General features: G+C 43.5%; 1 protein-coding gene across 1 annotated transcript in view; it reads left to right on the top strand.

Moving 5' to 3' along the window:
* Positions 1-23,674, top strand: part of LOC123598257 (protocadherin-8-like) — a 42,841-nt gene extending 19,167 nt beyond the window's left edge. The window contains 1 exon segment of the mRNA XM_045478346.1: positions 23,635-23,674. The gene's annotated coding sequence lies outside the window, so the exon portion shown is untranslated.
* Positions 23,675-26,946: the final 3,272 nt, after the last annotated feature.

The raw sequence follows: 26,946 nt of genomic DNA on the forward strand, positions 1-26,946 counted from the left end.
TATATATATATATATATATATATATATATATATAATTTTTTTTTTCTGGAGACTAGGAGTAAACTGGAACAGGGAGTAGATGTAAGTATTACCTTTCTGCTCCTCATATGACTTCTTCCCATAAGGCTACTATATTTTGTTTTCTGGGATCCCACACTGTCATAATGATAATACTATGCAGCCAGTTGCCCACATTCCCTCAAAACGACCAAAATAAAACTTGGAAGATAAATGAACTAGATATCCGAGTTTGTATTTTAAAGAAGCTTCAAATAGGGGCACCTGGGTAGCTCAGTTGCTTAAGCGTCCGACTCTTGATTTCAGCTCAGGTCATCATCTCATGGTTCAGTTTGTGAATTCGAGCCCCACAATGGGCTCCCCACTGATAGCATGGAGTCTGCTTGGGATTCTCTCTCTCTTCCTCTCTCTCCCCCCTTCCCTGCTCATGCTCTCTCTCTCATCTCTCTCTCTCACACACACACAAAAAAGCTTCAAGATTATCAACTATAAGAGTCACATTTATAGACTACATTTAACCATTGAAAATGGAAAGAACCCAGTTTTGTGCCACGAGTTTCTGTTGTTGTTTTAAACAGTTACCTTAGCTAGAACCCATGCTTTCTAAAGCAAACCAAAGAAGAAATTTTAATGAAAAAATGTTTCATAGACCGAGGGTTAGTAATTTTAGTTACTTAGATTACTTTATGAGAAAAAGGTCATAAAATGCATGTTTGACCAGGCCTGAAGCTTGTCCACATCAAATTGAACTTGGAAACCCACTTCCCAGAGGTTTCCTTCTTGCTAAGCATCTGCTCTGCCCTGAGGGGAAGGAGACAGCTGAGCCTGGGGACAGTTGGGGCCCAGTTGTCTGCCAGAAGTGATCTCTTCTGTAGCATCTGCTCTTTGCTTGGTGAGCTCTCTCTGAAATACCTGAGTGCACAGCAGCCTGGAAAGATGATGGATTTTCCACTGTCACTGAGAGTGGGGATGGTTGTCCCTTATGGCTGAGGTGATTTCTCACTCTTAGTTTTGTAGGGTCCTGGGCTAGGTGATTTGGGAAATGGAAAATATATACTATGATCATATTTTACTCATACTTCCCTCTCCTTTTTCTTTTTATATTTAAGACCTGGTGAAATAGCAAAAGCTTGGGTTTTATGCAGTGAATCTAAAACAAAAACACAGCAACTCTTCCCTTCCCCCCGTATCCAGGGCCTTACGGAGCATCTTGTTTTAAACCAGCTGATTTTTAGGAAATGCTCATTACATAATGAGAGGATTTGTCAGAGAAAAGGGGTACATAAATTAAAATTTCACTTAAAGAGAATTTGCACACTATTATATCTATATTTTATCTTAAAAGCAGTATGAGGGGTGCCTGGGTGGCTCAGTCCGTTAAGGTCCAACTTTGGCTTAGGTCACGATCTCACGGTTTGTGAGTTTGAGCCCTGCATCGAGCTTTCTGCTGTCAGTGCAGAACGCGCTTTGGATCCTCTGTCCTGCTTTTCCCTGCTTGTTCTCTCTCTCTCTCTCTCTCTCAAATAAATAAAACATCTTAAAAAAACAATATGAGCGTGCAGAATACTAAGATCACCCTTCTTTTCTTTTAATTCTGGGTAAAAGGAACAGTCAAGCTTTACCGCTTCTTCAGCAAAGGATAAAGGAAAATTTAAATGACGTCTTCTATGGTTAAGCCACTTTCTGAATATCAGTACGTTTGAAGCCCATTGTTGGTGTTGCAAAAGCTTAGGCATAAGTTTGTTTCTATGGAGAAGACCTTGTTCTGAAGGCCTGCAGAGTTTGCGTTAGGAATTGATCAGATGTGCTCGAATTTGGGTGGGATGAACTTGACTTGGAAACCTTGAGGTCTTCCACAAGGAGAGGTGACTTTGGTGACTGCCAGTATGTGCAGCAGGCTCAGGCTCGATGCTTTCTGGTCCTTTTCTCTGATCCTCCAAAACATCTGAAAGGAGATCCATTTTATTTATTTTAAAAAAAAAAAATTTTTTTTTCAACGTTTATTTATTTTTGGGACAGAGAGAGACAGAGCATGAACGGGGGAGGGGCAGAGAGAGAGGGAGACACAGAATCGGAGACAGGCTGCAGGCTCTGAGCCATCAGCCCAGAGCCCGACGCGGGGCTCGAACTCACGGACCGCGAGATCGTGACCTGGCTGAAGTCAGACGCTTAACCGACTGCGCCACCCAGGCGCCCCAAGGAGATCCATTTTAGAACAGGAAACATACTCAGTGAAGTTTAGAGATTTGCCCCAGGATACAAGTTATAAAATTGTCAAATTGGGATTGTAATCCATGTATGTTCGGTTTGAAAGCTCAAATATTTTTCATTGCACCTTTCTGCCTTTTTGAAAAAGCCGAGAGTCACGCTTTTTGGATCTGGTAGTGTTTCAGACGTATATCAATAAACACAGTAGCAAATGTACCACGCACCATTAAACAAAGTGTTTCACACATGTATCACCGAACACAGTTACACATAAACTCTGAGCCACTAAATATAGTTTTTCACATAAATATTACTAAATGCAGTATGCCCCCGTGCCTAAGGGTCTCTTCTGGAATCGTGGCTAGTTGTGTTGCAAATGGTCAGGTATGAAAAACCCCAAAACACCCAGCAATAAAAAAAAGAAAGCTTGTATGTCTGTGCTCTACCTGGCAAGCTGGATGTGATTCATTTTAATATTTACTTTTCTCCTTTTAGAGGATTTTGGCTATCTGATGCATGTGCACACTGTGCATTCTTCTAGATACCCTAAAAGGTATCTGTAGGCCAAGCCAAGCCACTATTGATCTGCATATCTGAAATTAATTACCCTGCTTTGGGTCCAGAGGCCGCATGGGGAGAACATTATGAGAGACAAGAGTTATGAAATTCAGTTCTGTTTATCTGTTACCAAAAGGGTCCTTTTGTCTATTTCCCCTGTTAATTCTTTCAGTTTTTGCATTATATATTTTGAGGCTATGCCATATAAATGCAAATTTAGGTTTACTTTATTTTCCTTGTGGATTGATGCATTTATCATAAAATCCTGATTTATCTCTAGCAATGCTGCTTTCTCTCTTTTTTTAATTGTTACAAATTTGAACTGTGGGAAAAAAACCCATAACACAAAATTTACCATCGTAACCATCAAAAAGAAGTTTTTTTTAAACGTTTATTTATTTTGGAGAGAGGCACAGAGTGTGAGTCGGGGAGGGGCAGAGAGAGGGAGACACAGAATCCAAAGCAGGCTCTAGGCTCTAAGCTGTCAGCGCAGAGCCCGATGCGGGGCTTGAACCCACAAACCATGAGATCATGACCTGAGCCGAAGTCGGACACTTAACTGACGGAGCCCCCCAGGTGCTCCTACCATTATAACCATTTTTAAGTGTGTAGTACAGTCGTATTCTGCTATTTCTTAAAAAGTCTACTTTGTCTGATGTTAGTGTAGCCCACAGATTTCTTTCAGTGAGTATGTGCCTGGCATAACTGCTTTCCTTTTCTTACTTCACTGTTTCTGTGTTCATGTATTAAAAGTATGTCTGTCGTAAGCAGCATAGATTTCTTAAAATCTAGTCTGAAAATTTTAGTTTTAGATTTTTTAGCTCATGTATATTGATGAAATTGCTATTTCGTGTGCTTATGTCCTACTATTTTGCTATTGATTTCCTTCATCAATTTTTCCTCTTTCATGCCTTCTTTTGAACTAATCAAGTTTTTAATTTATTACTATACCATTTTCCTCTTTTTATTTATTTGCCTTTGGTTATAAATTATTTTACTGTTCTTTTAGTGTTTGCCTCGGGGATTTCAATATATGCACTAGACTTACCAGAATCTATTATGAATGAATACTTGTTATCATTTCCTGGAAAATGTAAGAATGGAGAACAGTTTGCCTTGTTACTCTTGTGCTATTGTCATATATTTTAAGTCTACATATATTTTACACTTCCTTAGATAATATTCTTATTGTTTTATGTAGTCAATAGTTATTTAGTTTGACATTCATTTTTTTTTAATTTGAGAGAGGGAGAGAGAGAGACCACTTGTGAGTGGGAGAGAGAGGCAGAGGCAGAGAGAGAGAGAGAGAGAGAGAGAGAGAGAGAGAGAATCTTAAGCAGGCTCCACACCCAGCTCAAGCCTGATGCAGGGCTCGATCCTACAACACTGGGATCATGACCTGAACCGAAATCAAGAGTTGGATGCTCAACCACCTGCGCCACCCAGGTGCCCCTAGTTTGACATTCTTATTTATCCTCTGTTATTCTTCAAACTTTCTTTTACTTCCATGCTTTCATCTGGTATCATTCTCTTCTTCCTGAAGAGTTCACAGTCTTTACTCTGCATCTGCTGGTTATGAATTCTCTGTATTTAATTGATCTGAAAACATCTTTTTTTCTTTTTCATTAAAAAGAACTTTACCAAAGCATTACATACTTATGGGAAAGTGCACACATAATAAGAATACAGTGCCATGGGGCACCTGGGTGGCTCAGTCGGTTAGGCGGCCGACTTTGGCTGGGGTCATGATCTCGCGGTCTGTGAGTTCGAGCCCCACGTCGGGCTCTGTGCTGACAGCTCAGAGCCTGGAGCCTGTTTCGGATTCTGTGTCTCCCTCTCTCTGACCCTCCCCCGTTCATGCTCTGTCTCTCTCTGTCTCAAGAATAAATAAACGTTAAAAAAAAAAAAAAAGAATAGAGTGCCATGATTTTTCACAAATGGGATATACCTGTGTAACCAGGGCCCAGCTCGAGAAAGAGAATGTGACCGGCCTTCCAGGAGCCCTTCATTGCTCCTCTCCACAGCTATTCCCACCCAAGGGTGTCCGCTTTCCTGATTCCTAAGATCATAAATTACGTTTGACTGTTTCTGCATTTTCTGTCTATGGGATCATGTGTGACGTGCTGTTTTGTGATTCACTTCTTTTACTCAGCCACGATTTTGACGTTCATGCCTGTTGCCGCGTGTAGTTATGGAGAATGGATGCTATCCTGTATAGTATTGCGTTGTATGGATACACCAATGTTCTTTATCTCTTTTACTGTTGATGGGCATTTGGATAGTTGCCAATTTTGGTGGATTACACATAGCGCAGCTATGAATATTTTAACACAAAATTCATGTCCATCTCACATGCAGAATATCTTTACTCCATCCCAACAGCTCCAAAAGTCTTTACCCATCCCAGCATCCACTCTAAGTCCTAGGTGTCATCTAAACATCATCTACATCAGGTGTGGGTGAGTCTTAAGATGGGATTCATCCCGAGGCAAAATTCCTTTGCAGCTGTGGACCTGTGACACCAGGCAAGTTAGGTGCTTCTAAAATAAATGGTGGGGGGCACCTGGGTGGCTCAGCCAGTTACATGTCCAGCTCTTGACTTCGGCTCAGGTCATGGTCTCACTGTTCATGGGCTTGAGCTCTACACTGGGCTCTGTGATGACTGTGCAGAGCCTGCTTGGTATTCTCTTTCCCTCTCTCTCTGCCCTTCCCCCACTCTCTCTCTCTCTTTCTCTCTCAACATAAATAAACTTAAAAAAAAATAGATAGTCAATAGGCATGAGATAGGCACATTTCCATTCTAAATGGAAAAAATGGATAAAAAGAAAGAGATAATGAATCCCAAATAAGTCCAAAACCTACTAAGGCAAATTCCATTAGACCTTAAGGCTCCACAACAATCCTTCTGGGTCCCCTGGGTCAGCAGCATCCCCTCCACAGCCCACCAAGGCTCTGGGTAACAGCCTTCTCCCTGAGGCACGAGGTGGCAGCAACCTGGCCCTCCAAAGCCAAGGAGAAGACAGCCTTGCCCTCTAGGCCTGGTGCCCTCTGAGCCTGTGGTGACAGGTCTGCCCATCTCTGAATCACCCTTGGGACCATTCATCCCTTACCTTGAAGGACAATGCATGTTTACAGTCACATAGCTCTATTGTCCCCTCCTGTAAAATCCTAGGAGGCTGAAAGCCTTCCTTCATTTTGCTGGGAATCTGTCCCTTTTAGTCCAAACTGGCAGTGTCTCTCCTGGTATAATCCCATCTCTGGTCCTGGCTTCCACTGAAGTGGCTGCTTAGATATGCAGATCATCTCTTGATACGGTGATTGTCCAGCCACGCCCTTGGTGGGCTCTTCAGCATGTGCTTTCTCATTTTTTCAAATATGGATAGTCTGAGAATTTTCCAGATCTTCCATTTCTGACTCCATTTAATTAGCAATTCCTTACATTTACTTTAATTTACCTCTCTCCTATCACACTTTACTATAAGCAGTAAGGAGAAACCAGACCACACCTTTGGTACTCTGCTTAAAAAACTCCTCAGCTAAATACCCATCTTCATCCCCTCAGATTCTACTTTATGTAAAACACTAGAACACAATCCAACCAAGGTCTTTGCCACTTTATAACAAGGATCACCTTTTCTCCATTGCCCAGGAACATGTTCCTGATTTCTCTCTGGGACCTCACCAGACCTACCTTGAATGTCCACATTCCCACCGACAGTCTCCAGGCTTTTCCTAACTTGTGCCTCAAAACTTTTCCAGCCTTTACACAGCACCCAGTTCCAAAGCTACTTCCATACATTTGGGTAGCTCCCCCCTACACAGTATCCAAATCCATATTAGTCTGCCAGTGCTGCCATTACAAATGCCACAGACTGGGCGGCTTAAACAACCGAAATTTATTCTCTCACAGTTCTGGAGGCTGGAAGTCCAAAATCAAGGTCTAAGCAGAATTGTTTCTCCTGAGGTCTCCTCCTTGGCTTTCAGATGGTTGCCTTCTCACCGTGTCCTCACATGGCCTTTCCTCTGTGCACGAGCATTCCTGGTGTCTCCTCCTCTTCTTCTAAGGACACTAGTCCCATTGGATTAGGCACCCACATTTATCACCTCATTTAACCTTAATTACCTCCTTAAAGGCCCTATTTCCAAATACAATCACATTGGGGGTTAGGGCTTCAAAATATGAATTTGCAGGAAAGCAATTCAGTCAACAACAGGGCTCAAGTCACATTCCCACCCCCCACCCCCACCCATATGGGCATCTAATGGATCCAGCAGCATTTATTGAACAAATAAATTCTTTCCTGCTGAATTTACAGTTTTGCAACTGTTATTAACCAAGTGACCATATATACGTGGGTCTGTTTCTGACGTCTCTCTCAAGTTCCATAGGTCAGTTTGTCTATTCTTGCATCACCACCACCCTGAACTTATAATAGGAGTTGACATATAGTCGAATAAGACCCCAGCTGTGTTCTCTAGATCACTCTGTTTATTTTTGGCTCTTTTCATTTCCATAAGAAGAATCAGTGAATTTTATCAAGTATTGGCTTGAATTTTGAGTTTGATTGCTCTGAATCTATAAGTCTTTAAAAAATGTCTCTTATTCAGTGGAGAAGTCTTGCACATATTTCTTTAGATTTAATTCTAGGAATCTGATGTTCTTTGATGATATTGTAAAATATATCTCTTTACATTTTTCATTTTTGTAAGACATTTTTGTTAGATATATAACTTCAGGTTGGCAGCTATTTTCTCACAGCACTTACAAATGCAATTCTATTATCTTCTGGATGCCATCATTTTATTTTTGAAAAGTCGGCATCAGTTGTATTGTTGGCCCTTTGAAGGTAATATGTCATATTTTATTTGACTGCTTTTCTCAGTTTTCTCTTTGTTTTTCAATGGTTTTACTATATGAGTTCATCTCCAAAGATGTGCCTCCAATGAATTGTGCCTCTAGTATTTTTGCCCTTTTATTAGTCCCTCCCCTTTAATTGAGAATCGCCCTGTGACTCACTCCTGACCGATAGATACATCATCTTTGACACTATTTGACTTCTGAAGCTGAGTCATAAGTCTTGCTGGTCACTTGACTTCCTGGAACACTCGCTTTTGGGATGCTCCCTGTGAGAATCTCGCTGTCAGGAAGTACAACTATGTAGAGACCACCAGGCCATAAACAGTTGAGCCACGTGGAAGGCCCTGAAAGATCCTGGAAGATAAGTTTCCATTGGAAAGACAGAGAGAGAATGAGAGAAAGACAAAGAACATCTGGGATGCCAGATATAAGAGTGAATAAGCCCTTGGAAATCTGACTCAGTCAAGCTTTCAGATGACTGCAGCCCTACCACCGTCTGACTGCAAGTGTGTGAGAGACCTCAAGCAAGAATTGTATAGCTTCAGCTGGTCAATCCACAGAATTATGAGAGCTGAGAATAAATTATTTTAAGACATAGATAAGTGCAAAAGAAGGTAACACTTAGATGTAGCATGTGGTTGAAACACAACCTTAAAGTGTGCGGCATTAGCTTTGGGACCAGGATGCAGGAGGACACTAGAGGATCCTCATGGGAACTGTGATGCACTGGAAAGGACAGTGAGGAGGCTATTACAAGAGGCTGAAGGAAAGGCAACCCATGTAATGAGGCAGAAAATATAGGAAACTGTTGCCTGAGGTAACATGGACAACAGAAAATGTACTTAATGAAATCATGAACCCGTGTAAGGAGATTTCCAGCAAGAATGTCGAAAGTGCTAATTGGTTATTTTTAGTCATGTATGATGAGGTTTTATACAAGAGAAAGACAAAGAGAGAGATGCTAAGGAGAAACTTTTCTGGTTTCAAGGAGAAACTCGAGAAAATATAAAGGATCCAGGGATTACTGAGTGTAAAAATAAAGCTGTATCTTATTCCCTGCCTCCTCATTTTGCAAAAGCTCTTAATATAGGACCTGATCTCAGGATAAAGATTATCTCAAGGGTGCAGCTGTAAGATTATTAAGATTTCAGAAAATGTGTGTTACAGACTGTTAGAACGGGACAAAAATTTCCTGAGAATCTTAAGGGTGTTGGTCCTCAGCACCCTGACTTTCAACACAATACAGATGGGGGTCTCTCTCCAAAAGACCTGTGAGTGGGCCTTTTGTTTAGTGGAGTGGATCCCACTGCTCTTTGTAGGAATCCCAGTGATCTTTGAGAGAATTATACTGATAGAGCATCATGATCTTGGACTAAAAGCGATGGAGGTAGTTCAAGATATAAAGAACCTCTGGGTTTCTAACCTTATACGGGCAGGAAGCAGGCTGAGATAGCTACTTAGCTGCAAGTACAGGCTATTTCTTGTGGAAAAGGAAATTTGAATTAATACCCAAGAAGGAGGAGACAAGATTGGTAGAACCAGGAGCCTAGGAAAACAACTCCTACAACTGAGCCCTAATCGAGGAACTGGCAACATATGCCCAAATGGATTTCAGAATTGCTTTGGACCAGTGGCTGTATGTACTCTTGTCCCCTTATGTCTCCCACCCCGTCCCTCTGACCGTCACTTTCGAACGTCAGTGTCTATTGCAGTTATGGTACCTTGGCACTACTATTGTCTGCTGAGGGGGTGGGGGCAGATAATCTGTGTCTTTAGTTCACAGGTCGTCGGTCACACTGAGATGATGTTGGCCTTGGAGATTTGTGCTGGCCCAAGCTTACCTACATTTGGCCTGATTTCAATACTGCAGTATGCTTGGCTTCTCGTACTGAGAAATTTAGAAATCAGCAAATATCTTAGGGGGAACGTGGCAAAATATTGGCTTCCTTCCTTATACCTGTCTTGTCCAAGATCCTGTTGTGGCTGTTCCAATTGTTTTTGATACCAACAAGCAGACATTTTTGCATTTTATCCGTTTTATAAAAGTTCTTAGTAGGAAGGTTGGTCTGATGAAAGCTACTCTGTCATAGTCTGAGAAGTCCAAGTCTTTCATGAGGGTGTTGTTTGAGAATGTGGTTCATTCACACACTGCTATCGTTTAAAAGATGCCCCCAAAGAATTTCTCTCTAGCCTGAGCTCCAAGAAGAGGGCTTCTTCCAACCAGGATTTTTATCAAGCAGACAAAGTGAACTATGTAACTGATTGTGTTCCCGTCTTTGCATTTCTATCTTATTTCTAACAAATATTTGGGGTTTTATTAGATACATTTTTTTTTCTCTTGGGGAAGTGGGGGATGGCTTTACATTTGGCCTTGTTCTCATTACTCACTGTATTTTTGTAGTCTTTAAAAATCTATTTGGGAATAAGGTAGTGTGTGAATTAAGAAATAATGATAAATTTTTTGAATTGGAAGTTGAGGAAGTCCATCGAAGCTTAGAGAGGACTTACAGGATTTACAGACGTTACAGAGGACTTTTTTCTTCTTTTTTTATTATTGAAATGTAATTGACATACAAGGTTATGTTAGTTTCAGGTGTACAAAATAGCAATTTGACAATTCTATACATTACTCGGTGCTCATCATAAGTGTGGTCACCATCTGTCACCATACAATGTTATTTTTAAATTTTGTTTGAAGTGTATTTATTTATTTTGGGAAAGAGAGAGAGAGAAAGACAGAGTGCATGTGCAAGTAGGGGAGGGGCAGAAAGAGGAGAGAGGGAATCCCAAGCATGCTCTGCAGTGCAGAGCCCATTTGGGGCTCGAACTCATGAACCGTGAGATCATGACCTGATCTGAAGTCAGGCCACTTAACCGACTGTGCCACCTGGCACCCCCATACAATGTTATTTTTATAATATCATTGGCTATACTCCCTATCCTTTTAATCTCTGTGACTTATTTATTTTATAACTGGAGGTTTGTGCCTTTTAACCCCCTTATCTCTTTCCCCCATCCACCCCCTACCTCCCCTCTGGCCACAGAGGACTCTTTCTTACATATTAACTGATGTGTCTAAGTTGATGTTTTACCTAATCATAAGCAATCTTTTAAACAAAATGAAGGTAACGTTGGTCAAATCTTTTGATGAACTTAAATGCAAAATAATCATCTGTGGGAGGAGAATAAACTTGGATTTCCAGGTAATAAATGATTCCTTCCCAGAAACCAAACGGTTCACTGATGCCCTGGAAAATGCTATTTAAATATCAGGGACAAACAATTCACTGACAGAGGGGAGGTTTATGGTATCCCGAGCACTCTACTGTTTAGGTTTTTTGACAGCCAGGCTGTGCTAGTTCAAATACAATAAACTGTAGTGTAAACAGAATGAGAACAAGGTATTATTTAATTCAGTTTATTTGTCTAGGGAATAGAGTCCTGTGCATAGTAGCTTACAAAGCATGTTAATTCGAAAATCGAATTTCATAGAATGTGTATGTGATAGGTGTGAAATCGCAAAGTGTGCCAGCAATAATTCTCCTCATGCCTTCCTTCCATTTCCCTTCCTCATTTCCTTGACTCATCACGTATCACTCTGTTACTTATTCCAAATAAACAAGTCAGCAACCACCGTATTTCTATTGCTGAGTTACGGGCGGGGGCAAAAGTGAAATATTTAACAACCTTCTGGCATGGGTACCAATCAATCAGAACAGCCATGGATCAGTCAGAACCGGTGGCTCAATTGGTCGGAACAGGGGCCGGCCATGAACGCCATGAACAAGACATGGCTATACTTAAGCAGAGCAGCTGAATCCCAACACTGGTTATGGCTGCCGTTTGTTTTTTGGTTTTGTTTGTTTTTGTTTTTGCTTTGCTTTTAATTTTAAGGGAAGAAGTAAGCAAGTAAGAAGCTGAAACTCCGTTCTCCTACCCCTATGGTCTGTTGCCTCGTAGATCACATTATTTATGGAACAGACTATATTTTTCTTCGTCTTAAAAGTTGCTTTTTTTTTTTCTGTTGCAAGATGTTTAAAACAGACCATAGTGAAAGGCTTTTTCTTAGTACAATTTATTTCCTTTCAAGTTACAAAAGAACTTAGAAAACATCTCATCTTATCACACTCCTTGTTTTTTCTCAAAGGAAGTCTCCAGGGTAATGAAACATTTGGCGACTTTTGAGGAAGAGGAATAGAAGCAAGGAGATAATTTGGTTTTTTCTTTTATCATTTAAATTGAAACAAAGCATTTGGTTGTATTAATGAAAGGAATGGGTCTTAGGCCGAAAGAAAAGTAGGAGAATGCACCCATCGCAATGCAGAAAAATACTTCCCACTTAATGAGACAGTTTGCTTAAGGAAAATTTGAAATATTGAAAGGAAGAAAAGTAAGTCAAATTATATTTTGGGGTGGTGGTGAGCTGGTTGGGTGGTGGGAAGGAAATGAAATCGGGTAATTTGTTATAGAATCAGGGTTTTATGGCTGGGAGGAAACTTGGATGCCCTCACGTCTTGTTCCCTCCTAGTTTACATAAAGAAATGGAGCTCCAGAGAGGTTAAGTGGCTTGCTTGGGATCACACATCTAGTTATTTACTGAGAAGAATGGAAAAGTAGAAAGAAAATCTAGCTCCTGAACCAATTAACTTTGTTTAGATTGCATGTACATGGTATTGAGGTAACTGAGTTAATTCTAAATTAAAACAAACACAAAAAACCCAGACACATGGGAATATTGCGCACCTCCTCCCGGACGCAAGGTGGTTTTAATTCCCCCCTTCCTTTTTTGAATAATTGGTATACTTGTTTTTTTTTTTTCTTTTTAATATTGTTAAGTGTGATAAAATACACACTTATCATTTTTTTTCCATTTTTAAGTACACAGCTCAGGAGTGTTAAGTACATTTGCACTGTTGTGCAACCATCCCCACCCTCCATCCACAGACTGTATCTTGCAAATCTGAAACTCTGTACCCCTTAAACGACAGCTCTCCCCCACTCCCCCAGCCCATGGCAACCACTGTTCTACTTTCTGTCTCCATGGGTTTGATTCCTCTGGATACCTTGTTTAAGTGAGGTTGTACATTCTTTGTCTTTTTGTGACTGGCATATTTCACTTAGCATAATGTCCTCAAGGTTCACCCACACTGTAGCATGAGACAGGATTCACTTCCTTTTAAAGCTGAGTAGTATTCTGTTGTGTGTATATACTGCCTTTTATTTACCCATTCTTCCAGTGATAGACTCTTGCATTGCTTCTACCTATTTTCTTTTTAATTAGCCATCTGGGGTGTGCACAGGCCCTTCCAAAGTGCATGCTCAAGATAAGATTGGAACAATTACTGTTCCATGTGTGACCCTAGTGTTACAGAGGAGTAGACTGCATATTATTTTACCAATGTAATGACATATGATACGTTTTCTTTGCAAACTCATAAGCTTTGGGGTAAGAAAAGAAACTCACAGCTGGCCTGGTGTATGATGTTTAGTTAAGGCCATAGACATTTCTTAACATGATAGAATTTATGAAATTTGGAAATGGAAGGCATCTTGAAAGAGCTAAGCGTAGAACTTGAGCATTTGGGCTCTGGCATCAGGCACACCTAGGTTAGGGCTCCCAGAGTTCTGTGACCTTGAGCAGATTATTTAAATTCTTGAATATAAAATGTGGTATGGACTTCATGGGCTTTACTAAGGATTAAGTGAGACAATGCAATTAAAGTGGTTAACATGGTTCGTTGTACATAGTGAAGGCTCAATAAATTCTGGCCAATGGTCGAATCTTCTCACCCTGCAGATAAGGAAACTGAGCCTTAGAGGGAAAAGTGGCTTGCCTAAGATTACACAGACAAAACCACAAAGGAGGCATTTGCTTTCTATTTCAAAAAGAATGAGAGGGGTTTATTTGTTCAAAATCAACTTTCTCTCATCAAAACTTTGCTAGTCATTTATGAATGTTTGCGGAAACTCATGCCAAGAAATAACATGGTGAATACTCTTTTTCCCCACTTCTTGTTTATTTGTTCTATCATGTAGTCATTCGATGACTTCCTTCTCGTACTAAATAGTCGTTAAGTGCCTGTCACGTGACAACCACTTAGGGGCCCTGGGGGTGGAACAACTTTGTGGAGGAGTTGGGCCAGTGTGATAAGTGTGCCAGGGGGGATAAACCTACAAAGAGCAGGGGAGCCTACAGGAGACTAACTCAGGCCTGCAGGGTCAGGAAGTATGGAGAACTGGAGACAGTATGTGGCCCAACTCCAGGTTGCCCTTTGTTTGCATAAAACTGAATATGCCTGGCCTCTGCCTTTTAACCAGGGGGCAGAATTGCCACATAAACAGCGCCTGAGAATCTAATTGGAAAGTGCAGCATATGTACAATGGTAGGGAGCCAGTAGACAGAGTGATTGATTCTGCCTAGAGGGTTTGGGGAGAGGTGTGAAATAGGGTGAAGGGAGGGCTTAATGGCACGTGGCTCCAGGTACCGGAGACACAGGCTATACACAAGAGACTGGGGAAGGAGTGTAGGGGGAGATGAGCCTGCGGTGGGAATGTTCCAGACCTTTCCTGCTGATGAGTGTAAGGGGGTCATGTCAACACTTACTGTCTGGATTCTGAGGGCTTTTTTATTGTTATCTAATCCTTCAGGTTATGCCTAAATTGTCTCTCAGGTATTTCTGGGCAAACTGCCACTTCCAACAGCAAGATATTTGTCTCCTGTGGACTCAGGATCAATGGCTTCCATTCTTCTGCTCTGGTGTCTTCATCTAGGCTCTTTGAGCTTGCCAGTGCTGACTGTGCCCTCCTCCAGAATATTCTCTGCCTAGCCAGGACACCTTGGCAGGTGGCCACCCTCAACTCTCAGGGTGCCACAGCTGTCCTATGATCTGTGACTGGGAATGGGGCAGTGTGGATAGCTTAGGCTCTCTTTTTTATTCCATTTTTCCATTCCATTCCACGTGAGTGTGCATGAGAGAGAGGGAGAGAGATGCCCATAAGGCTATATTTCTCAAGATCAGAATCTTACAGGCTCCTATGAACACAGTTCAGCTTATATCCCAAACTCAAAGGCCTAATTATCCACAAGGCCCAGAGGGGAGATATTTGCCATCCCTTTGTCTTCTCTGACTTTATCTTCTACTGTTACACAGGCCCATTATTATGCTTCATTTTCTTCCCCTTTCTTTTGTCAGTTAAAAAAAAAAAAAAATCCCTGAATACATATAAATTAATGAGAACAGGTACTTGATCAGAGGGTTACTTCCTAGTACCTATGCATCTGATTCTTAACTTTGGTCCATCCAGTAGCTTTTGAAGGTCTTTCATTGTCTAGCTGAGGAGCTCCTGGCATTTGAGAAATATTCAAGAAGGAGTTATTGAATTGAATGGACTCTCCTGTAGGGAAGAAAGCCACTAAGGGTGGGTTTGTTTGTTTGTTTGTTTGTTGGAAGGTGAATGTTATGATCAGATCTGAGTCTTAGAGGAACTGTGAGTTTTAGGAGAAGAGACCCGTGACCAAAAGACCGAGTAGAAAGCTGTAGCAGCTGTTGAGGTGATAGGGGCTTAAACAGGAAAGGGCCCATAGGGAAGAAATGATGGGGACGGAACTGAAAAACAACGGAACTGAAAAAGACACATGAGATGTGGGAGAATGCAGACTAGATGATGACTCTGAGGTTTGTCTAGGAGATGGCTATGAGATGAACATCAACTGACCCATTTTACATAGAGGTTAAGTGATTTGCCCAAGGCCAGTGAAAATACTGATAACAGCATTCTGTGTCTTTATTGTGCTAAAAACTCCAGACCAGAATAGTTTCTACTTCATTACCCCCATGGCCTTTTCCCATTACATAAAAAGTTCTTCGCACAGAACATACTCAAATAATTTTCTAAAATGTCAGTAAAATTAAGAAGATACTTAAAAGGACATATGAGAAGCCACATTCAACAAGTACAGAAATAAATTAGAGATGAGAAAATATTAAAATACCTGACCTGCGTGGGTATCTGCATAATATTTAAAATGATCTCATCCATTTCGTCCTAGTGTTTGGTGTCCTAATCTGAAATATGAAAAATGTTCTCACAGAAAGGCAGGCGAACTGAAGGAGGATATCTTAATATACAGTGAAATATAAATTAAAAAGCTCTCTAAAGCTATTAGTAAAAGTACTGAAATACATTAGCAGGTGCACGGGTTCAACTTTGGATGAATGTTCTTTGAAATCGGATTCATCACCAAAATTAATCTGAGAGGCGTCAAATCTGTGCTAGGTTAAAGAGGTGAGAAATGGGAAGATTTCATTGAAGTTCCAAATTGTAAAGGGATCAGAATTAATAATCCTCTGTCATGAGTAACCTGAGCACACAGGGGTTTAAGAATCTCATGTCTTGGAAAAGGTTGGGAAAGAAGACTGAAATGTTGCTGTGGAAAGGAGCAGTCCAGTCATCACTTGGATTGATTTGGTTTTAGAAATAACTTCAACTCAACCACAGATAACCACGAAGATAGGTGTCTGTGACTTTCACGTAAGCGGGGTTTATGCATTTCGACAGGCTGGTCAAATCATTCTCCCAGGATGGAGTAGGTACACTATTTTTCTCCCATATATTTAGTTCAGAGCTTCGTGGAGCTGCTGTACTTGAGAAGCACTAGTCTTCGTCTGTCAGTGGTTTCTACTATGGACTCATGTCATGGAAATAAGCATAAAGAGAAGGGGGAGGTGGAGAATACTACAACATGAGAAATCTTTCTCTTCAAATACTTAAATATAACACATACTTTCTTAATCAGAAAGACATATCCCTTGGTCTGTTATGGGCGGGTTTCCATGGTCTGAATGACAGGTTCAGGTTTACCTATGAATGGGATTCATGTGCATTTCTGCACCATAATCTCAAAGGTTAGGGAGACAGTCCCCTGGCACACTGAGTACACATGGATAGCAATGGGAAGGGATATGGCTGATGAGCTTTTGGAGCTGTGCTTATTATTACCCTTTCTATGGAAAGCAAAGCCGCAGCTGATATTTGAGCCTGCTACCAACTTTGCTTCATGACTTCATGGGATGAGTGACTCTCGTAGCAGGTGGCTGCCTGAGGTTTAGCAGCTCTGGGATTGACATGTCTCCACTGAATCTGAACCTCTGAAGAGTGGAATAGCTGTAGGGAGGACTCAGAAACTTCAAGTCTTCAACTAAGCATTCAGTGCCTCTCCTGCTTGTGCCTGTGTCTCATTTTGATTGTGGTGCCAGAATTTCTTTTAGAGTCACTTGGTATATGGGTCCTTAGTTTTATACCCTATCCAAAGACGATGGCCTTTGGAAGCCGTTCTTTGGAGGATGGCTTCTAAGTAGGTTGAAAGAGAAAGGAAGGAAGGAAGGAAGGAAGGAAGGAAGGAAGGAAGGAAGGAAGGAAAAGAAAATGAGAGAGAAAGAGAAAGGAAGGAAGGAAGGGAAAAAGAGAAAGAAAGAAAGAGAGAAAGAAAGAAAGAAGGAAAGAAACCAGCTGTTAATACACCAGCTGTTAATTCTGCTGGCATTAAGCTCCCCCAAGAACTTTACATGGTTGTCATTCCTTTCATTATTCAGTTATCACCTCCTTCCATCACCACCCAATTTAAAGTTACCAAATGAAAGTATTCACACAGTCACTGTTCATACATAGCATTGCTTGTTTCTCGGCCTCTTCCCCACGAAAACGTAAGCCACCGTGAGAGCAGGGATCTTATTCTTAATCTCTGTTATAACTCTAGTGCTTTTGACTCAGAGTAAATACTTGTTACGATATTTATTGAGTGAGGAAATCAACAGCTTCTAATTATGGTAAACCTTCAGTTCTTATATGACAGTGTTTGAATATGGCAGTGTTTGTTATGATGGTGTTTGCATAATCAGTTTTCGATCACTTTTAAGTCGTGGCAGTCACAGAGGTGGGCTACTTGGATGATGCTTTGAGAAGAGCCTGCCCTTGAGTTGAAGGCATGCCGTTAGCTGACTGGCTTCCGTTGTTAGTGCCATTGGGGTCCTCCTCAGCTTGGTAGAGTGAGACCAACTCTTCCTGTGTAGGCATCCAGTCAAGGACTAAGTATGGTGGGAATACCAGGTCACATCTACCGGGAAATCCTTGCTTTGGAGTTTCTGTGGGTCAAGACTTTGTCAGGACTGCACCATGTTCTGAGGCTTTCCCTACCCAATCCTACTTCTTCTGCCCTTTACTTTCTCATAGGTCAGATCTGCATCACAGACTGAAAGCTTTCCCTGCCCCACCCAGCTTCCTTCTCTTTTTACCTTTCACAGGTGCAATTTCCCAATTCAGCGTCCCCCCATTTCTATCCTGTCCTATGATCTGCTTCTCAGAGGGTCCATGCTCTTGTTGGAAATCTTTCTAAAAATATTGGGGGCCACTTTCTCATTTTAATTAACAAAAAAAGGTTACTTGAAGTCTTTTTGTTGCCTAAAAGATCTCAAACAATCTTTGGGTGTTCATTGGGACATAAGGGATTGTTTTTCCGTCAGAGACACATTTAACTGAAAAGAGGTTTAATTTAGCTATCATTTCGTAAGGATTACCACTTACCAGGTTGGTTTATTTGGGGCCACACAGGACTTCTGTACAACTGTTAGTTGGGACTTCCTTGGTTAACTAACAAGAACAGGGATGGGGAAACACCAAACATTTACTAAGAGCCTGTTCTGTGGCAGCCTATTTTAAAGTTTTCCTCTTAATGTTTATTTTTGGGAGAGGGAGAAAAAGGGAGAGCACATGTGGGCGAGGTGCAGAGAGAGGGGGACAGAGCATTTGGAGCAGGCTCCATCCACACTGACAGCAGAGAGGCTGATGTGGGGCTCAAATTCACAGAACCGTGAGATCATGACCTAAGCCAAAGTCTGATGCTTATCTGACTGAGCCACCCAGGTGCCCCTGTGCCAGACTGTTTTAAAAACTATTGACCACATCTCCCTCAGTTACCACCATGACTTTGAAGATGGGCAACAACATCTTCATTTTTATGAAAGAGGAAATAGAACTTTCTACAGAGTTAGTAACAAACTGTCTTTAGATTATAGAAGTGCTGATGATGAACTCAGACTTTGGGTTTTCTGACTCTGAAGGCCTTTCTCTTTTCAAACTCACCATGCTGTCTCCATCTGGAAGGGCTCTTTCAATTCAGGATTTCAGACTGGATTTGAGACCAGATAAGAATCGATAAACACATATAGTCTAGAGCAAAATATTTCCAGCTTATGATAAAAATTGGAGCAAACATACATAATACAGCCAACTGGATATATTCCATAGTATGACTTCATGTTAATTCCAGTCCCTCTTCAGTAAGTGACAACTGAAACTCTTAGCCAAATGTGGCTAAGGGAATTGTGAAGTTTTCAGTCCTTTCCCAGATCCTATTTGTTTTAATTTTTGTCTTGGGTCGGTGGATACTATGGATTGGTTTGCTCTCTACTCACTCCAACCCTCTTCTAAAAGTGCCTCCTTGTCTTTGAGAGAATAGAAAACTGACAGTCACATTTTCCAGACTCCCTTGTGGCTCGGGTTCTGTGTATGCTTATGTTCCATTCATTAGATGCATACATGTGAGGCTTTCATTTGGAATCGATCCCTTTTACTGTCACAGATCATGGTGGAGGCTTCATGGTTCAGGAATGAGTCGTTGTGACAGCAGCTGCCTTGGTGGTCCTTTCCTGGGCTCTGAATTTTGAGGATAATTCTTGAAAGCTCAGCCCAGAATCATCTGTTTACCTGTTTCTGCAGCCTCCCAGTGATTCTGTGAACAATATGTGTATGCAGTATGAAATTTATTTTTGTTTACTCTTACTGGATTCTGTAATGGCAATTAAGAACTTGGGCTAATGCGGTTCAGAGTCCTAGGACTGTTCTTAGAGGAATGAGAAATTCTTTATATAAGAAGGGCTAATTTGCAAATTGCAGAAAAATCTTGGCTTATCTGTTGGTCGTTGCACACAATTTCTACTTCAAGTATGAGCTTCCATGAACCATATTGCTCTAATTCTTTTTTTTAATTTTTTTTAACATTTATTCATTTTTGAAAGACAGAGACAGAGCATAAACGGGGGGAGGGCTAGAGAGAGAGGGAGACACAGAATCTGAAGCAGGTTCCAGGCTCTGAGCTGTCAGCACAGAGCCTGATGTGGGGCTCAAACTCAGGGACCGTGAGATCATGACCTGAGCCGAAGTTGGCTGCTTAACGGACTGAGCCACCCAGGCGCCCCCATATTGCTGTAATTCTTGCCACGCTGCAATTCAACTTTATTATTGCACAGATTTATCAGTAAGGTTGGACTTTAGAACCTCAGTTTCCTATAGGGTGCACGTTGCAAAATTCTAGTGGCAGGTGTTTATTGCCAAAAATGAACTCTGTGTTCTGCATTACTTTTTTTTCTGGGCTGTTTGCCTGGCTGTTCTGAGGCCTCAGAACTGGTAGAGAGTTTAAAGGCTGTATTTGCTGCGACTCAGTTGTTCCTGGAAACATACCCCTTCTCCTGGGCAGAAGGTCTAGGATGCCAATATGTCTTGCGTCCCTTCCTCAACCCCTCCATCCAGATCCTCCAGCATCTTTCTCCCTTAGCCTCATGATATCACTCCGGTTAAAATTAAATCATTTCATGCCACCTTATTTGGGCTACCAAGCATATAGTCCCATAGAGCATGTGTGAACTCACATTGTAACATACTCTGCTGTGAGATAACATGCGTGCACAGGAAGACTTTGCAAACTGCAAGATGTTATCAGATACTGGCTTTTCTTACTGGCTTGATGCCTGAGCCCTGATATTTCATAGGGATTCCTCAGCACCTTCATGGGGGGTCAGGCCTTCCCACCTCTCTTTACCTCAAGCAATTCCATTTATATCTCTTTTATGCTCTGTTGCTAAAAAGTTTGAAAATCGCTGATCTCATCAAACCCTTGGCCCTTGCATGAATCCTCTTTATGACATCTCTTACAGTTGATTGTCCAGCCTTTGCCTGATTACATCCAGTGACGGGGACCTCATTACTTTACCAGGTAGCACATTCTATTTTAGGAAAGCTTGTATTGTTCTTTGTTTCACAATTCTTTAGGCCAAGAGAGAAGAAATCCTAGCTAACTGATCCTGCTTTGGTTTTGGTTAACTGAGATTTTTCTCTGTAAACATTTTTTATGCACAGATAATCATTCTAGGTATTTTGGTGGTTCGTGTCATTATTTTATGCCCTTCCTTGAGTAGAAGTGAAGGTAGGCATGTTGCCCCTACCACTTTCATTTGTACATCTTAATGGTGAGAAATAAAATAACCACAAGGTAACACTGGGTGATCATGAGCAATTCACCAGCCAATGTTGTGGTTCATGAGATGTGCAGCTGAGTTAGGGGCAGGACAGAGGCCTATGTTGAGGGCCTACCCTGTGTTCAGCCCATGATATATTTTTTTATATGAAATTCTTACAAAAATCAATCTTAGGTACAGTTATCTTGAAGCCCAGATACCTTAAGAAAATGGCATAAAATTTCATAGCTAATCAGTAGGGGAGGTGGAATTTTAACCCCGGCCTGTCTCATTCTGGAATTTGAGTTCTTTCCTCTGCTGCAGAAGATAACATCCAGGCTTTCAACTCTGGCCACTACCACAGTTTTTATAATAATACACATAGTTCTGCAGTCAAGAATATCTGCTTAATAAGTACCTCTTCTGGCCTCAGTTTGCTTACCTGCAAAACGGGGATAATGATCAGAGGTCCCTTACAGGGTTGTTATGAAGAATAAAAACAACGTTTACAAATCTGTACTTTTTGTCTGCCTGTCCCATAGTTAGCACAGGATTTATGATAACTTTCGGTTCTTCTCGTTCTTCCGTGCCATGCTCCTCCCATGAGTGAATTAGGGAGCACACACGTGCATAGCCGAATGAGAAACTGAAGACAAAACGCGTATGTTAGAACGTCTTCGGCCCTTTTTATATCCGGGGGCTTTGCTGCTGACGTAGATCGTGACGCTAGAAGGCAGGGCATGGCCATGGGGACCGGGGCCATGAAAGTGGTAGAGGGGAAACACTGTAGTTGCTTCCAGGCTAAGAAGGACCCCGGAGGATGCACACGGACCCTGCAGTCCAGCATCCTGGGCATGTGGGTGGAAGAGAGGAAGACAGCCCTCTCGATGAGCACGCCAGGCCAGTTCAAAGGCATCATCACCGTGGCGGTGGTTTTATCCTCATCTATTTGTGACCCTCTGATATGGGAAACAGATCCATTAAACCAAATAGGACGAAGCTGCAGAGCCTGCCTCGCTGGGTTGCGGCCGTCAGGCTGCCGTCTCCCTGCTGGTGCTAATGGACTGCGGTGCGGAATCCTAACCCCCGCTGCCCCGCCGCCCGAACGAGTGCAAGGCTGAGGGCTGCTGAACACCGCACGCTTCTCTAATGGATCACAATTACGGAGACAACTGTGCTAAGTAACTTTCCACGATTTGCTCCGAAAACTTGCGGTGTGTTCAATAGCCCTCAAAATTTTTCATTTGGAACCTGGGGCGAGGGGGTATAGCAGTGGTGATACCGAGCTGTGCTAGAATAAATACAGTCAGCTCAAGAGATTTTAGTTTCCCTTTGAAGTGTATAGCGTGTAAAAGAGTTTGGGCTCTTTTAGCTTCATTTGTATCTCAAGGTAGCACCTGGCAGGAGAAGGGAGGGAAATTGCAAAGACAGGACAGGTGCTGGAAGGAACGAGATCTTTCACAAAGAAGCAGGCACCGCCCTTTTGGGAACAACGCCCTGCCCTGCATTTACAAAGCAATGACTTGCCCAGGAATTCTGAGAGGGCTGAGTACAGGAATTGTCCCCTTAGCACCGCCGGTGCTGTGGGGCCAGGTGCGGAGTGTCAAATACAGTCCCCCAAATCCTGGGGATGAAGCAGGGGATGCCGCTTATCTCCATGGACATCCTGGGGAGGACTCCAGTGCCCCCGCCCATTGTCTCTGGTGAGTGAATGGAGCTTCAGAGCTCAGATCTCTGAAAAGAAGCGCTAATTATTTACTCCGAATACCATCCAGAAGCTAACCCAGATCTGCAAAGTGCCTCGTGTTATTATCACAACCACCCATTCTCAAGTCGCAGCTTTGCACTTCAGAAATAGGTGAAAATGAGATTGGAGGGAGGTGGCTTCTCGGGGCTCTCTCCTGGCACCGGTTCCCTGGCTGTGATTTGTCACTCTTCCAGGGGAACGAATGTCAGCACTTCTCTTTCAGGTGACAGGGAAGGGGGACTAATGATGGCCTCATTCTCTCTGAGAGGCCCCCGCTGCAGTTAATGAGTGCAGCCCGGTGGCCCGGTGGGGAAGGCTGTGGTTGAAGGTGGACAAAGCATTGCTGGGCGTGTGGGGACGTATTTCACGAGTCCAGGAACAGGCTGAGTGTCTGTAGCTGCCTCCTAGAAGAGCAAAGTTCACTCTTGTAACTCGGGCACCAGCAGTGGGTTCCTTAACCTCAGGGCTCCTCAGCCCTGTAGAAGGCACCGCGGTTGGTTTATCACACAGTGGGGTGGTGTTGCCCCAAGAGGTTGTTGATTTGGGGTTGTCCTTTCGTGGAGGCCAGGGGGAGAAGGATTGGGGACATATAAGAACTTCATCCAGCCTGCTTTGGGCCGCGTGTCAGACCCTCAATAGTCAGAAAACCACTAAAGTCATCTCCCTTCTCACCGCCATCGTCCCTTCCAGCTGCCCTGCCCGATGCCGCCTCCGTTCAATGGCTGTGCTTTTTCCTCCCCAAAGACAGCCTGCTCTTGAGACACTCCTGGATCTTTCCTGTCACTTGCGTGGTTCTGGCAGCAGGCAGAGGCCCTCCTCCCTTCTCTTTGAGCTTCTCTGGATTGTGTCGCCTTCCACACTGTGCTCAAATTATTTATTTACCTGTCTGTCTGCTCTATTGCCTTGTTAACTCTTCTAGAGAAGCACCCATATCTTATTTATTTTCTCATCCCCAGGGCCTCCAGACAGGAGACGCTCCCTGAAAGTTTGTGAAAGAACACACGTGCCGAGTCACTTGCACACTGAGTGGGGGTCCCGGCTGCCGTCCCATCTTGCCGCGCATCTTTATTTATTTTTTTTTTAATTTTTTTTTTCAACGTTTATTCATTTTTGGGACAGAGAGACAGAGCATGAATGGGGGAGGGGCAGAGAGAGAGGGAGACACAGAATCGGAAACAGGCTCCAGGCTCTGAGCCATCATCAGCCCAGAGCCTGATGCGGGGCTCGAACTCACGGACCGCGAGATCGTGACCTGGCTGAAGTCGGACGCCTAACCGACTGCGCCACCCAGGCGCCCCCTGCCGCGCATCTTTAACAAAGATACCGTGTGTCCCTGTTTCAGCTTCTTTCTTATCTGTTCAGAAGAAATGGGTGTGAAGTAATACGGCCCCACCTTGTTAGGAAGTAGCAAACTAGAGACTTCTGCTGATGTCCATTTTCATGTCTGCCCCACGTTGAGATGTCGCTGTGACCGGGGGCCAGCCGGCCTGCTTTAGCCCATGTCGGCACAGATAATCAAATGTGTAGTCTCTCTCTGACAGTGCTGATCATAGACACCATTAAAAAAGAAATGGTCATAATGTAGGTGACTAAGAGAGAGGCCAGCCTTCTGAGTGGCAAGTTAGTAGCTCGGGGCAAACTACAGAGTGGCAGAGACCTTGCCTGGGGGGCATGGCCCACGCCTTCCAACGGCTGTGGGTGGGGGGGCTGTTGGGAGACAGAGGGCTGAGGTAGACAATCATCTACATTTTATTAAAAATAATTGGAGAAGTTTACAGACTTTTTTTTTTGCAAACATGCAACTGTCAGGCATGGGTAGAAAAGGAACATTTTCCAAATTGTGAGAAATTCGAATGTCGTGGCAAAAAAAAAAAAAAAAAATCAGGAGTCTGATGATTAAATGTAGAGAGCTGTCATCTCGGCATTATATTAAAATAACTCGCCTCAAGCAAGTGCACAGTATTTCTTCCTTTCAATCTGTCATTTCTCGGGAGGCCCTTGCCCCGGTTGGCTGCTCCGATGGCTTTGTAGCCAAGGCAGTAACAGCAACTGGGACGCTCCGGCTTTCTGGGGGTGGGCTGGGGGGGCGACGTGGGGCGGGGTGGGAAAGGGGGGGGCTCATTCACCACCATGTGGCCACAGCAAGCCCTTGGCAGAGCTCCTGGTTCTTTGTGACTTGCTGGGGCTCCGTGGCATCGGAAACTTCAAGCAGCACCCTAGCAGGTGCATTATTTTCAGCAGTGCTCCTCAGACAGTGGTCAGTCTGCAGGCAGAACGAGTTGCATTTGTTTATGAAATCTGTTGCTTAATAGGACCATCAGCATCTCATTGCAGCCTCCAGTCACGATACTTTTAATGATGTCCACACTGTGCCGCTTTTACACGCAAACCGGGTGGGAGCAGAACGATGGGAAAAAGCTTAAATTGGCAGAAGAGAGGAAAGCGATGCTGGGGGCTGGGTTGGGGACGACGTCCCCGTCTTCGCTCCGTGGAATAGAGCAGATGTATCTCCGCGTGTGTCTCTTGCCTCTTGCTTGGGCTCAAGTGGCCATTTAGCCTCCTTACCTAGTCACATGTTTCCTGTGCATCCCAGGGTAGCCCCTCCTGTTGCTCAACTTCCCTGATGCCTGAGTGGTAACATAATGACGGGGCCTCATCGGCTCTGGGAAATTTTCATGATAATAGCGCTTCGGTCTGTGCGACATTTTGGCCTTTGGAAACACATCTGCATCTAAATCTTGTCTCTAACAAAGGGGAGGCCGAGCAGATTGGACAGCACTGGTGTCTTACATTTGCCCAGCCCTTCCTGGTTTACAGGGCCTGTCTACACACACTGAGGCTTAGCCGGGCTCTGATTCTTATGACGGTTTTCCCCATAACACAGAGGAAGACAGCACGGCCAATCACTAAGAGGGTAGGATTTGGGCTCCGGTCTGTTCTCTTGCTTATGTCTGTGTGACCTTGGACCAGCTCCTTACCCTGGCAGAGCTCTGACTTCTTCTGTAAAATAAGGACAATCATCACATGCTTAGAGGTTATTCCCAGGGTTAAATGCAATCATACAGAAATGAAGCATTTCATAACAACTGGTACCTATTATTATCAGTGGCAGTGTTACAGAAATACAGATTACGAGGCTTGGCTGAAGGCACCATGGCCAGGGCCGGAATTGCACATGCCTGGTTCCTGGAGAGCCAGGTCTCCTGAGTTCTCCCCGCCTTCTTCCCTGCCCTTGCTGTCTCTCCAAGCACCCAAGGAGTGTGCAGATTTTCCACCTTTCAGCAATTCCAGAGCCAGCCAGCCTGTGAGGATATAAAAAGCAACTGAAGAGCCTGCAGAAACGCAGGTGCAGTTTGGGGTCCCTCTGCCAAAAGTGCAGCCTTTCTTCAAAGCCCTTCAGCGTCACCTCTCCTTGCCTGGCCTGGCTGGCGACGCCCGCGCCCTGCCCCCGCCCTCCCCAACATTGGCTCTTTCAGCCCAGGGGTGATGCCGCCGGAGCCATCTGAGTCTGAAAGGGGATTCACCTTGACCTTCCTTTTTCCCAGAAGAAGACACAACACAAATGAGGCCATCAAAAGCCCCGCAGTTCCTCCCCCTCAGCGTGTCTCAAAGCCCTCGCTCTGACCCCCATCGATCAGCCGTAAAACATAAAATCAACAGAGTTTTGCTTTTCCGTTTCATGCAGAAAAATGAACACTGACCAGGCTCATCAGCCAAGCTCACGGAAATACGCGGTACAAATGGGAGCGCCCACAGGCTCCTCTTTCAGATCCTCTAAAGCCTCTTCTTTGTCCTGGTCCCAGATGACAGCTGTGGGGCAGGGCGAAGTCCTGCGGCTAAGTACGAAGTTCATCGTCGTCCCGCACAGAGGGTGCTTCGAGCGACTTGGTGACTGACAGCCTGAATAAGCAGTTATTTTTCCAGGCTCAGGTGTAAGAGGCACACGCAGCCCGCTGCCTGACCTTATTCAGCTGAGCTTGGCATCCGGGGCCGGCTCACTGCCACCATTACCTGTTAAGGTTAAAATATCGTCGAGCTGATTGATGATGAGGCTCTGATCGTGTTACTCTCCTACTGAAATAATTTTTGACCGGGCTCCCCGTGCCACAGGATCAGGTCCAAACGCCTCCCTGGGACATTCATGGCATGTCATGGTCTGACCCCAATCTACCGTCCCAGCTGTAGTTCTTATTACCGGGCTTCGTGAGCCCTGGGATGCAGATAGGCTGAACTGCTCCGTGAGTCTGTCCCGTGCTTTCCCACCTCTG

The sequence above is a fragment of the Leopardus geoffroyi genome, chromosome A1 (assembly GCF_018350155.1).
Source record: "Leopardus geoffroyi isolate Oge1 chromosome A1, O.geoffroyi_Oge1_pat1.0, whole genome shotgun sequence".
Classification (NCBI taxonomy): domain Eukaryota; kingdom Metazoa; phylum Chordata; class Mammalia; order Carnivora; family Felidae; genus Leopardus; species Leopardus geoffroyi.